This window comes from Macaca thibetana, chromosome 11, assembly GCF_024542745.1.
Source record: "Macaca thibetana thibetana isolate TM-01 chromosome 11, ASM2454274v1, whole genome shotgun sequence".
Lineage (NCBI taxonomy): Eukaryota > Metazoa > Chordata > Mammalia > Primates > Cercopithecidae > Macaca > Macaca thibetana.
In genome coordinates, this window is record NC_065588.1 from 128,952,537 (window position 1) to 128,965,563 (window position 13,027).

Consider the following 13,027-nt stretch of genomic DNA (forward strand, 5'->3'; position numbering starts at 1 on the left):
CCCTCCGGGGCCCCCATGCACCAGGCGCTCTCTGCCCGGCCCCATCTCCCAGAGCCCTGGAGGCTCAGCCTGGGTGTCGTGTGTGCCTTGTGCTCTTAGGAATGTTACCTGTGTTTCTTCACATCTGTATTAGTTTTTTTGTTTTTTTTGTTTTTGTTTTTGTTTTTCTTTGAGACGGAGTCTGGCACTGCCGCCCAGGCTGGAGTGCAGTGGCACGATCTCGGCTCACTGCAAGTTCCGCCTCCCGGGTTCACGCCACTCTCCTGCCTCAACCTCCCGAGTAGCTGGGACTACAGGCGCCCGCCACCACACCCAGCTAATTTTGTTTTTGTATTTTTAGTAGAGACGAAGTTTCACCTTGTTGGCCAGGATGGTCTCAATCTCCTGACCTCATGATCCATCCACCTTGGCCTCCCAAAGTGTTGGGATTACAGGTGTGAGCCACTGTGCCTGGCCCTTTCTTTTCTTTCCTTTCTTTCTTTTTTTTTTTTCTTCTCGAAGGGCCTTGCTCTGTTGCCAGGCTGGCTGGAGGGCAGTGGTACAATCATAGCTCACTGCAGCCTCGACCTCCTGGGCTCAAGTGATCCTCCTGCCTCAGCCTCCCTAGTAGCTGGGACCACAGGTGCGCACCACCACACCCAGCTAAGTTTGGTATTTTTGGTAGAGATGGAATCTCGGTATGTTGCCAAGGCTGGTCTCAAACCCCTGGGCTCAAGCAGTCCTCCCACCTCAGCCTCCTGAAGTGCTGGGACCTACACTTCTTCCAGATGCTTTCAAGTTTGATGTGTTACATTTACCTATTCTGTTCTTTTAAAAATTATCATTTTGTTAGAACTTGAGGATGAGTGGTCAAAATAACAACGATCATTTTGCAGCGTATCTGGTTTGTTCTACTAGGGTGGAAAGCAAGGGTTTCTCAGGATTTCACTATAAGCATTGTCTCAGCCTTCTTGGACTGCCCTGCGGAACCCCAGAGACCCAGCAGCTAAAACAATGACATTGAGGCCGGGCGCGGTGGCTCAAGCCTGTAATCCCAGCACTTTGGGAGGCCGAGATGGGCGGATCACAAGGTCAGGAGATCGAGACCATCCTGGCTAACATGGTGAAACCCCGTCTCTACTAAAAATACAAAAAACTAGCCGGGCGAGGTGGCGGGCGCCTGTAGTCCCAGCTACTCGGGAGGCTGAGGCAGGAGAATGGCGTAAACCCGGGAGGCGGAGCTTGCAGTGAGCTGAGATCCAGCCACTGCACTCCAGCCTGGGCGACAGAGCGAGACTCCGTCTCAAAAAAAAAAAAAAAAAAAAAAAAAACAATGACATTGAGATCTGAGTGCCAGCAGGACGAGCTCCACGAGGGCCCCCTCTGGGTTGCAGGCAGCTGCCTTCCCAGGGCGTCCTGCCCCGGCGGGTGGGCAGGGCAGGGGGAGCTGGCACGCTCGCTCTGTGGTCTCTTTTTTCTCACAGTGTGTGACTGTTTACCACCGTGGTCACCTGGAGCCTCTTATTACAAGGGCGTGAATTCCCTTCTCACAAGGCCCTTCACGGCCTCATCAAAACCTCAGTCACCTCCCAGAACCCCACTCCAGTCCCGTCACACTGGGGCTCTGGGCTTGAACCCGTGAATGTGAGGACACACTCAGTCCACAGCAAGGCCATGTCCCCAAGGAGCAGAGGTGGACTCCAGCCACACATTGGCCAGGCAGCAGCTGGGAGAGGGTGCCCGTGCGGAAGGAACGGACAGGCGGACTCAGGCACGGTGGCATCTGACGCTCACTTTCACGATGTTGTTTCGTTTTGTAATTTTCTTAGACTTCCAAATTCATAGTGAAGTTGACCCAACATGACAGGAAACAGGATTCGAGGGGTTTGAACAGAGTGGGGGGATCGTCCGTATCCTGGGGCCAACAGCCTCACACTGATGGATGGTTCTGGAACTGCTCACAGGCAGCCCCTCTGCCATGGTGGACGAAGCTGGGGCTTCCTGGTCCATTCACTCCCCTGGCTGGGAGGACCCAGAGGTGCCTCCCTCTAGCGTACAGTGCCGCTGGCCCCGCCATGGGCCCCTGGCCTCAACCCAGAGAGCTTCTCCAAACCAGTGGCTGTGGCCCCACCATCTCCCGAGCGCCAGGCAGGGAACCCCTTCTGCATCCACCCTGGGCTCACTTTGCTCCTCCTGGAACCAGCGCGCAACCCCTCACCTTAGACACCCCCGTCCCCATGTTGGTGTGGCGTCTGCCCTCAGCTGACTCTGACAAACACACGGTCAATGTTTCTGTGAAGTTTGGGAAAATAAGATCTTTTCACTGTACTGGGTCAAGACCTGTCTCCACTCGGCACGGCCCCCGTGCACTTCTGGTATCTCTGCGGGAGGAGGGGCGCCAAGCAGCCAGGAGCTACCTGTGGGGAAGGCGAGTTGAGGAAGCTTTTCCCTAGTGTTGCTGGGCTCACCCCCGTGGGAATGGCCCCCGCGCCCTGGCTCACCTCCGTGGGGACGGCCCCCACTCCCTGGCTCACCTCCGTGGGGACGGCCCCCATGCCCTGGGGCTTACCTCTGTGGGGACGGCCCACAAACCCCAGCTCACCCGCATAGGGACGGCCCCCATGCTGGGCTCACCCACCTGACATCAACAAGAAGGCGGGGGCCTGATGGTGTCTCCAATATGTCCTGTTTGAAGATTCCGGATCTAGACGCTGGGGTGTGGGGACAGTGTCAGACAGGTAGAGGTGTGTGTGTGGAAAATTCAGTTCTCAGAAGCTTCTAATCAGGATAGAGGTTTGCTTTGACTTCTTATGGGAATCGCTTGACGGCGGCTGTGTCTGTCGCCCACACGCGCCCCAGGAGGTTCATACCTGAGCAACTCTTATCCACAGAAAACGTGGCTCAGCCCCCTCAGTGGGAAGATTAAGCTGATTTTCCATTCTCCCATAGAAAACGTTACCAAATTGTCATTTTGTAAAAGTAATCCGAGGCTGTGAGGTCAGGAACTTTAGGGTAAAAAACGTGCCGTGTGATTCTGTCTGTGATGCTTCCTGTGTGGGCCTCCGATTGTGTGTGTGATGCTTTCTGTGTGAGCTTCCAATTCTGTCTGTGATGCTGCCTGTGTGAGCTTCCTACACTCATGGTGTGCTGGGTCTTTCACTGTAAGTATGTTCAGTTTTAGGCCTAACAGTGTGTTCATAATGTCATATGCCTTTTCTTAAGGAAGTTGCCAAAACGATGTAACTTCAGGGTGTGCAGAGTCGACCGCGGCCAGGTGCTCCTGCCCCACAAGTCTCTCCAGGGGGAGCCTCAGATAGTCCTGCAGTTGCAGAGATGGAGATTGTTTATAATTACTTAGGAAAGGAAGACCCACGTGCTGGGGAAGGACTGGGAACAAGACAAAAACAAATACACTACAGCCCAGGCTGAAAATGGCAGGGACAGGGTGGGCTGGGGATGGAGGCATTTCGGGGAACGTCAAGCAGATGGAATCAGAAATCAAACGAAGCAGAGGGACCCACTCCCCCAACACCCCCCAGCCTCCCCCACCACCACACAGAGCCCAGGGCTGCCCTCGGGAGTCAGCAGCCAGAAGAGTTCTTGGCCTGAACCAGGGATCCCCCGAGGGGAAGGCAAGTGACCACAGAAGCTCAGCTGGGGCCAGGGGAAGGAGAAAGGGACTGGGCTTGCATCCCGGACGTGGGTGCCTATGTGCTGAGCACTGACCGTGCCAGGGACAGGGAGGGAGCGATTTTCACCTGCAGTGTCCACACGGGCTTGCACCTGTTTATTCGACACCCCTGTGGTGGTGGGAGGTGACAGCAAACCCGAGGCTCTGGCCCTGGCCTTGCCTCCCACAGCACGGCCTGTGCCTCCCCAGGCTTCCCAGGAGGCCGCTCTGGCACTGACCCAGCAGACACCACCTCTCTGTGACCTCCAGGTTTCCTCCAGATTTTACGCTTTTATTATTCAAAACACAGAAGGGGTGAGACACGGCTACTCGGTCCTCCAGGAGCCTTTATTGATGTTTAACAATCAGGTTACATGTCCCAGTGCCTGGGATTTGTTCTCAGACACTTCGTGCCACCAGGCTGGTCATTGCCTTTCAGTTCCCACAGATTTTCAGAGCTCCAGAAACAGCAGCAGGAACAGTGAGCGAAGCTTCCACTGGAGCCAGCCCCAGAGCAACGGGGTCCGGTGTGAACATCCCAGGGCCCAGGTCGGTCCCTCACACCCAGGTTGGAGCTCACGTCACTGAAGGAGAAGGCAAAGCTGGGGCAACGTGCAGGGGACAGGCCAAAGCTGAGGAAACCTGCGGGTGACGGGCCCCGAAGCTGAGGAAACGCACGGCGGAAGGGCCGGAAGCTGAGGAAACGCGCGGGGGCCGGGGCCCGAGGCTGAGGAAACGCGCGGGGGCCGGGGCCCGAGGCTGAGGAAACGCGCGGGGGCCGGGCCCCGAGGCTGAGGAGACGCGCGGGGGCCGGGCCGGAAGCTGAGGAGACGCGCGGGGGCCGGGGCCCGAAGCTGAGGAGACGCGCGGGGGACGGGCCCCGAGGCTGAGGAGACGCGCGGGGGACGGGCCCCGAGGCTGAGGAGACGCCCGGGGGACGGGCCGGAAGCTGAGGAGACGCGCGGGGCACTGGCCGGAAGCTGAGGAGACGCGCGGGGGACGGGCCCCGAAGCTGACGAGACGCGCGGGGGACCGGCCCGAAGCTGAGGAGACGCGCGGGGGACGGGGCCCGAAGCTGAGGAGACGCGCGGGGGACGGGGCCCGAAGCTGAGGAGACGCGCGGGGGACGGGGCCCGAAGCTGAGGAGACGCGCGGGGGACGGGGCCCGAAGCTGACGAGACGCGCGGGGGACCGGCCGGAAGCTGACGAGACGCGCGGGGGACGGGCCCCGAAGCTGACGAGACGCGCGGGGGACCGGCCGGAAGCTGACGAGACGCGTGGGGGACGGGGCCCGAAGCTGAGGAGACGCGCGGGGGACGGGCCCCGAAGCTGAGGAGACGCGCGGGGGACGCGCCGTGAAGCCGCTGCGGAAGGAGGACGTGAACGCCTGTGGCTGGGACACAGCATCTCCCGACGCCAGCCTCGTGGGGGCCGGGACAGCACCCGGAGGCCGACGCCCACGCTCAGCGCCCGAGAGGGACGCCCACGAGCAGCGCCACACGCCCGGAGCTGCTCCCAGCGCCCACGACGGGGCCCGGTGGTACCGAGGGCTGTGAACAAGCTTCACCTGTGGGGACCGGGACCCTTTCACCCCACATGGGGGCTTTGGGCTCCAGCAAACACACTTGCGCCCCACAGCGTTTGCGCCGCTGGCAGCCTGGCCCTTCCCCTGACCCCAGGGCTCAGCAGAGTCGGAGCCTGCACCGCAAGGCTTATCCCATGGATTTCTCGTCAGGGAAAACCACAGCAGCGGTCAGGGGGAGGGAGGGGAGAAGCGAGGACCCTCTTCCTCCAGGGCTCGTTCCCTCTCTGGCCTGAAGACGTTCAACCTCGGCTCCTACGGGGGGCTGGTCCTGGGTCCCCCTCCCCGCAGCCCCGCAGGCTCTGACAGTCTCTGACTGGGCACCCGTGCCCTGCGGGGCCTGGTGGGCTCAGTGCCAGCCCAGGAGCCTTCTCTGTGGCCCCCACTTTATGAGATGGGTGGTGAAGCGCCAGCCTTTCCGAGCTGGGGTGCCTGAGTGCTCTGCCCGCCCCATGAGTTCAGAGCCCACCTCTCACGGCCCCGGACCTGGCCCAGTTGCTGGGTTTCTGTGTGACTTCCCTGTTACGGCCAGGGGAGGGCCTGGAGGCTGAGCCCCCACCCGGGACTCACCAGGGGCAGGCACTGGGCCAGGATCCCGGTGCGGGGCACGCAGCGGAAGGGGCTGTCCTCCCTCAGCTGGATGCAGCACTGGCTGCTACACTCCTGGTGGCTGCTGCAGAAGTTGCCGTTGGGCTGGGGAGGCACCCAGGCAGTGGTCGTGGAGAGGGGTCATCTCCTGCTACCCCTGCTCCATCCGCCCCAGGTGCCCGCAGCTCACCTTGCGCCAGGGCACACACTGCAGGAAGATGGTTTGGGATGTGCAGAACTCCTGCGGGCTCTTGTTGTTGCGGACGCAGCAGCTGCTCTGGCACTCTGAGTTGTCTGAGCATCTGTACCCGTTGGGCTATGGGACAGGAGACGCCTCATCCCTGCACCCACCATCCACTCCCTGGCTCTTCCGGGGCAGGTGGGAGGGGGCCACAAGCAGTTTCGCTCCTCTGCCCCCCACCCCCCGCATGCACCTCACCTTCTTCCAGGGCAGGCACTGCAGGAGGATGGTCTTAGGGGTGCAGAGCGTGTGTGGGTCCAGGCTGTTGGTGGTACAGCAGTTGCTCTGGCACTCGTCATGGCTCCTGCATGGCTCCCCGATGACCTGAAATGCCACTCACCAGCTCGCTCACCTGTTCCTGGGCAGGGCCTGCAGACCCAGTACTCAGGAAGGGCCTCCCGTCTCTCTGGCTCCTCTGTGTCATCATCCTTCAAACTTGGGTTCCCTGAGAAGTTTCTGGAACAAACCCAGACTGCCGTGGCTCTGGCAGGTCAGTGCTGGGGGCCCAGGGCTGAGAAAGGGAATGTCTACCGTGAGCCATGCGGAAGAGGGTAAACCAAGGCACTGAGGGCAAGGATGCAGCAGCAGAGCATGGGCGAAGCTCTCGGGCCGGCCCAGTGCCTGGCATTTTACAGGAGAAGAAACAAGCTCAGGAAGGGCGAGCACGGCGCCCGGGATCACACAGCCAGCAGAGGCGAGCTGACAGCCAGGCCCGCCCCCCGTGCCAAGGCTTGTAGCCACCCCCCACCCACACACACAGAAGGCACCACCGTGTGTGCGACCTCTGGTCTTGCTTGCTCAAGAGTGTTGTGGATGAGGCTATGTCTACTGACGTTACTGCATTCGACCCTAAAACTGAGATAATTTTAAGATAACAATAGGAATCCCATTGCCTGTTAACATAAATAACAACCTTATTAAAAGTGGGTATATTTTCTGGCCAGGCGCAATGGCTCATGCCTGTAATCTCAGTACTTTGGGAGGCCGAGGCCAGTGGATCACCTGAGGTCAGGAGTTCAAGAACAGCCTGATCAACATGGTGAAACCCCATCTCTACTAAAAATACAAAATTTAGCCAAGCGTGGTGGCGGGAGCCTGTAAGCCGAGCTACTCAGGAGGCGGACGCAGGAGAATCGCCTGAACTGAGAAGGTGGAGGTTTCAGTGAGCTGAGATCGCACCACTGCACTCCAGCCTGGGCAATGGGGCGAGGCTTCATCACACACACACACAAATTTAAAAAGTAATAAAATAAAAAAGAAAAATGGGTATAGTTCAAAAAACAGAAGTGTGCACCAGTGCAGCTCCCACGCGGCTCTGCTCCTTCCTGCCTGGTTGACCGTGGCCATAGTGGCCCCAGTGCTGCTCCTGGTGCTGGGGTCACCATCCCATAGCCTCAAATGTGCTTAGGCAGCACAGCTGGGGGTGTGGCCAGGAGAGCGAGTGTGGCCTCCGGGAGGGTTTCATCCAGGAAGACGCTTTGTGTCGCTTTGAGAGCCTCTTTTTTTTTTTTTCGAGACAGAGTCTTGCTCTGTTGCCCAGGCTGGAGTGCTGTGGCCGGATCTCAGCTCACTGCAAGCTCCGCCTCCTGGGTTCACGCCATTCTCTCGCCTCAGCCTCCCGAGCAGCTGGGATTACAGGCGCCCACCACACGGCTGGCTAGTTTTTGTATTTTTAGTGGAGACGGGGTTTCACCATGTTAGCTAGGATGGTCTCGATCTCCTGACCTCATGATCCGCCCATCTCAGCCTCCCAAAGTGCTGGGATTACAGGCGTGAGCCACTGCGCCCGGCCTTGAGAGCCTCTTGACGGAAGGTGGCAGCCCCTGCGGGCAGGTGGCAGCCCCTGCAGGGGCATCAGGGGCCGCTGGCACCCACCTTATGGGACAGGTTCATCTGCTGCTTCTGCAGCCCATACCCCACCAAGGACCCCAGCGGCAGCAGCAGCAGCAGTAGCAGCATCGTCCACCCTGGGCCAGCCATTGGGCACGTGGACCTGCGGAGACCCAGGATTGTGCTGCTTGGCGCCTAGCACTGGCATCCCTACTCCCTTCCCGCTCATTTCTCTTGCAAGACAGACTTTAAAAAACATAATGGACTTTATTTTCTTTTTTTTTCGGGTTTTTTTTTTTTTTTTTTTTTTTTTTGAGACGGAGTCTCACTCTGCCGCCCAGGCTGGAGTGCAGTGGCCAGATCTCGGCTCACTGCAAGCTCCGCCTCCCGGGTTCACGCCATTCTCCTGCCTCAGCCTCCTGAGTAGCTGGGACTACAGGCGCCCGCCACCTCGCCCGGCTAGTTTTTTGTATTTTTTAGTAGAGACGGGGTTTCACCGTGTTAGCCAGGACGGTCTCAATCTCCTGACCTCGTGATCCGCCCGTCTCGGCCTCCCAAAGTGCTGGGATTACAGGCTTGAGCCACCGCGCCCGGCGGACTTTATTTTCTACAGCAGTTTTAGGTTTACAGAAAAAGTGCAGACAATATAATTCTCATATGTCACCCTCTTTCCCCTGCCTCAGTTTCCCCTGTTATAATGCTGCACTCGTGTGACACATCTGTCACCATTGATAGACCCACAGGGACGCGCCGTCATCACCTGACATCCACAGCTCACACAAGGTCGCTCGGTGTGTGCCTGCTGCGGGTTTGGGTGAGTGCGTTCTCACGGAATCACCATTTCAGTATCCTGCAGAGGGGACACTGAATGCCCTAAAAACCCACTGTACCCTCCCCAGCTGCTGGCAGCCACTGAGCTTTTCACTGTTTCCTTGGTTTTGCCTTTTCCGGAATCCTGTTTGGATGGAATCGGTCTTAGCCTTCTCGGGTCGGCTTATTTCACTGAGTAAAGTGCAATTTAAGGTTCCTCTGTGGCTTTTCGTGGCATAAAGACCCATTTCTTTTTAGCACTGCATGGAAAATGGATTTAACACATCAAGGCAAAACGTGAAAAATGGATTTTGAAGAACCCTTTTCCCAGCGGATGATGGTGCCCCTGATGAATTTGAACGTGAGCACCTGCTGTGAGCGTGAGCAGGAGCCTCAGCCTGGGGTCCCTCCTGGAGGGGCCCTTGCTGCCCAGTCGCGCAGCAGTGCGGGCATCAGATGAGGCAGTGGCATCGCCCTGCGTGTGTTTGGTGGCCCAGCCATGCTCACTGTGAGCCCCACGCCCGGACAGCGCCGCCCCCGCCACAGTGACCGGCCCAGGACAGGGTGGACAGCAGGAACCCTTCCTTGGGACTTTTCCAGCAGGGCCCAGACCGGAGACATCATTAGGAGAGTCTCTCTTTTCCTCCCAGGTTCCAAAGCCATACGGGAAAACCCAGTAGGCTCCACAAATCGTGAGAAGTGACTGGAGAGTCCAGACCAAGATCAACATAAAATTCAAAACGATTTCTCCATGATGGCCATAAATAACCAGAAAATAGAAAACGAACACCACTCACGCTAACAAGATAAACCATTCGTTATGTAAGATGAAGGGCAAATATGAAGTCCACACAAAGAAAGTCCACCCTCGGCCTCCCCCTCGGCTCCCTCACCCCATGCTGTGAGATCACTGATCACTCACGGCTGCGCTGGGGCTGGGCAGGGTCTCTCTGTCTCTGTCTCTCCCTGTCTCTCTATCTCTGTCTCTTTCCTTCTCTGTCTCTGTCTGCCTCTGTCTCTCTGTCTCTGTCTCTCTCTGTCTCTCCCTCTCTCTCTTTTTGTCTCTCTGTCTCTCTGTCTCTCCCTCTCTCTGTCTCTTTCTGTCTCTGTCTCTCTTTGTTTCTGTCTCTCTGTCTCTCCCTCTCTCTGTCTCTCTGTCTCTCCCTCTCTCTGTCTCTCTCTGTCTCTCCCTCTCTCTCCCTCTGTCTCTCTGTGTCTGTCTCTATCTCTCCCTCTCTCTGTCTCTCCCTCTCTCTCCCTCTCTCTGTCTCTTTATGTCTCTCCCTCTCTGTCTCTCCCTCTCTCTGTCTCTGTCTCCCTCTCTCTGTCTCTCCCTCTCTCTGTCTCTCTCTCTCTCCCTCTCTCTGTCTCTCTCTGTCTTTCCCTCTCTCTGTTTCTGTCCTTCTCATTTCTCTCTCTCCCTCTCTCTGTCTCTGTCTCTTGAATCCCCTTGATTATTATTTTTCTTAAATTCCTCATATCTCACGTGCATTCAGGGGAAAGGTGGAGCTCTGGCCACAGCCTATAGCCGCCTGCTGGGGAAACCACAGCAGGTCAGGGCTCGGTCAGTGACCCCACTTCCAACTCAAGACCAGTCAGAGGAACCCAAATATGGATGCCCACCTCCCCCATCCCCATCGCAGGGGCAGCCCAGCCCCAGCAGTGTCCTCCGCACATGAGCAGTCCCTGCACCCACACCTCTACCTGCAGCTGGGCAGCCTCCCCGCTCCCAGCACTCCCTCCTGTCTTCCCTGCCACTATGTCAGCATCACAAAGTGAGGAACTGATTTTGCCTCCCTCACAGGAAGTAAAACGTCAAAGGTCTCAGATGCCCCTCTCACCTGATCCTGGAGCCCCGATCCCAGACAAATGAGTCATGTCAACACTTTCCAAGATGAATGACCACATCCCCAGCCATCGGGCAAGCTTAGTAAGCCGTGTTTCCGGTCATATCCAGCCTATTCAATATAACTTTGTTTAGAGACAGGGCCTTGCTCTGTTGCCCAGGCTGGAGTGCAGTGGAACAATCGCAGCTTGCTGCAGCCTCAACCTCCTGGGCTCGAGTGATCCTCCCAACTCAGCCTCTGAGTAGCTGGAATGACAGGTGTGAGCCACTGTGCCCGTTCTAAATATAATTTTTAATGTAACTACATAAAAGCTAAATTGAATCACAACTATAACTTTTTTTTTTTTTTTTTTTTTTTTGAGATGGAGTCTCGCTCTGTCACCCAGGCTGGAGTGCAGTGGCGCGATTTCAGCTTACTGCAAACTCCGCCTCCTGGGTTCACGTCATTCTCCTGCCTCAGCCTCCCGAGTAGCTGGGACCACAGGCACTCGCCACCATGCCCGGCTAATTTTTTTTTGTTTTTAGTAGAGACGGGGTTTCACTGTGTTAGCCAGGTTGGTCTTGATCTCCTGACCTCGTGATTCACCTGTCTCAGCCTCCCAAAGTGTTGGGATTACAGGTGTGAGCCACTGCGCCCGGCCTATAACTTTTTTAAATTTGAAGTTTACAGTATCTTTCCTGTACTTGGAACCAGGAAAAACATTTTTCTGGTCTCAAACCTTTTCACAGGCCCTTGCAAAGTTCACAGCCCTCGTTTCCAAATGGAGCACGATGTGCCCGACAGATCAAAGGGCCCTGCTCAGCCCAGGAACAGGCAGCTGCCTGTGCTGGGAAAGTCCAGTGTCTAAAAGGTCACAGGTCACACCGTTTGCAGCAGCGTTTTTCATGACGGCCAGAGGGTGGACGAATGTGTTGCGTAACCCCTGCCCCGAATGTGGTATGTATGTGCAATGGGACGTCAGTGGCCCTGGAAATGGAAGGCAGCTCGGACCCGGAGGCCACACAGTCACCCTGAGGACCTGATGCTGAGGGAATGAGCCCCTCACAGAAGTTCAGATACCGTTTGAGCCCATGTGTGAGGTCCCCAGGGTCGTCAAACCCACAGAGACAGGCAGTGCAATGGTGGTGCCCGGGGCGGGTGGGGTGGATGTTGGTGTTTAACGGGGTCGGTTGACATTTGGGAAGATATAAAGCTCTGCAGATGGATGGCAGTGGCAGCTACACAGCAACGTCAACCTGCTTCATGCCACTGAACTGTGCACTTAAAAATCATTAACATGGCCTGGGTGCGGTGGCTCATGCCTCTAATCCCAGCACTTCGGGAGGCCAAGGCTGGCGATCACCTGAGGTTGGGAGTTCAAAACCAGCCTGACCAACATGGTGAAACCCGTCTCTACTAAAAACACAAAATTAGCCGGGTATGGTGGCTCATCCCTGTAGTCCCAGCTACTTAGGAGGCCAAGGCAGGAGAATTGCTTGAACACTGGAGGCAGAGGTTGCAGTGAGCTGAGATCGTGCCACTGCACTCCAGCCTGGGCAACAGAGTGAGACTCCATCTCAAAAAAAAAAAATTGTTAAAATGATCAACTTTATGTTAAATGCATTTTACCACAATAAAAGCAAAGGTCACAGGCCGACCTCATGAGTGCCCTGGAGGTGCTGTTACCCCTGGGATGGAAGCTCATTCTTTTCTTTTCTTTTTTTTGAGACAGAGTCTGGCGCTGTCGCCCAGGCTGGAGTGCAGTGGCACGATCTCAGCTCACTCCTAGCTCCACCTCCCGGGTTCACCCCATTCTCCTGCCTCAGCCTCCTGAGTAGCTGGGACTACAGGCGCCCGCCACAGTGCTCAGCTAATTTTTTGTGTTTTTAGTAGAAATGGGATTTCACCGTGTTAGCCAGGATGGTCTCCATCTCCTCACCTTGTAATCCGCCCGCCTCAGCCTCCCAAAGTGCTGGGATTACAGGAGTGAGCCACCGTGCCCGGCCGGAAGCTCATGATTTTCAAATGTTCTCTATACATGGGGGTCTCTATTCCCGGATATTTGCTTAAAAATCTCTTGGGGCTGGGCGCGGTGGCTCAAGCCTGTAATCCCAGCACTTTGGGAGGCCGAGACGGGCGGATCACGAGGTCAGGAGATCGAGACCATCCTGGCTAACACGGTGAAACCCCACCTCTACTAAAAATACAAGAAAATTAGCCGGGCGAGGTGGCGGGCGCCTGTAGTCCCAGCTACTCGGGAGGCTGAGGCAGGAGAATGGCGTGAACCCAGGGGGGCGGAGCTTGCAGTGAGCCGAGATCGCGCCACTGCACTCCAGCCTGGGGCACAGAGCAAGACTACGTCTCAAAAAAAAAAAAAAAAAAAAAATATCTTGGATCAGACACTTCTTCAGTTTTTCTTATAGTTATCAATATCTAGTTTGTTTCCATAGTAGTTCAATCTGCTAAGTAAAAAGCTTGATGCTAAATCTTGTCAAAGACAT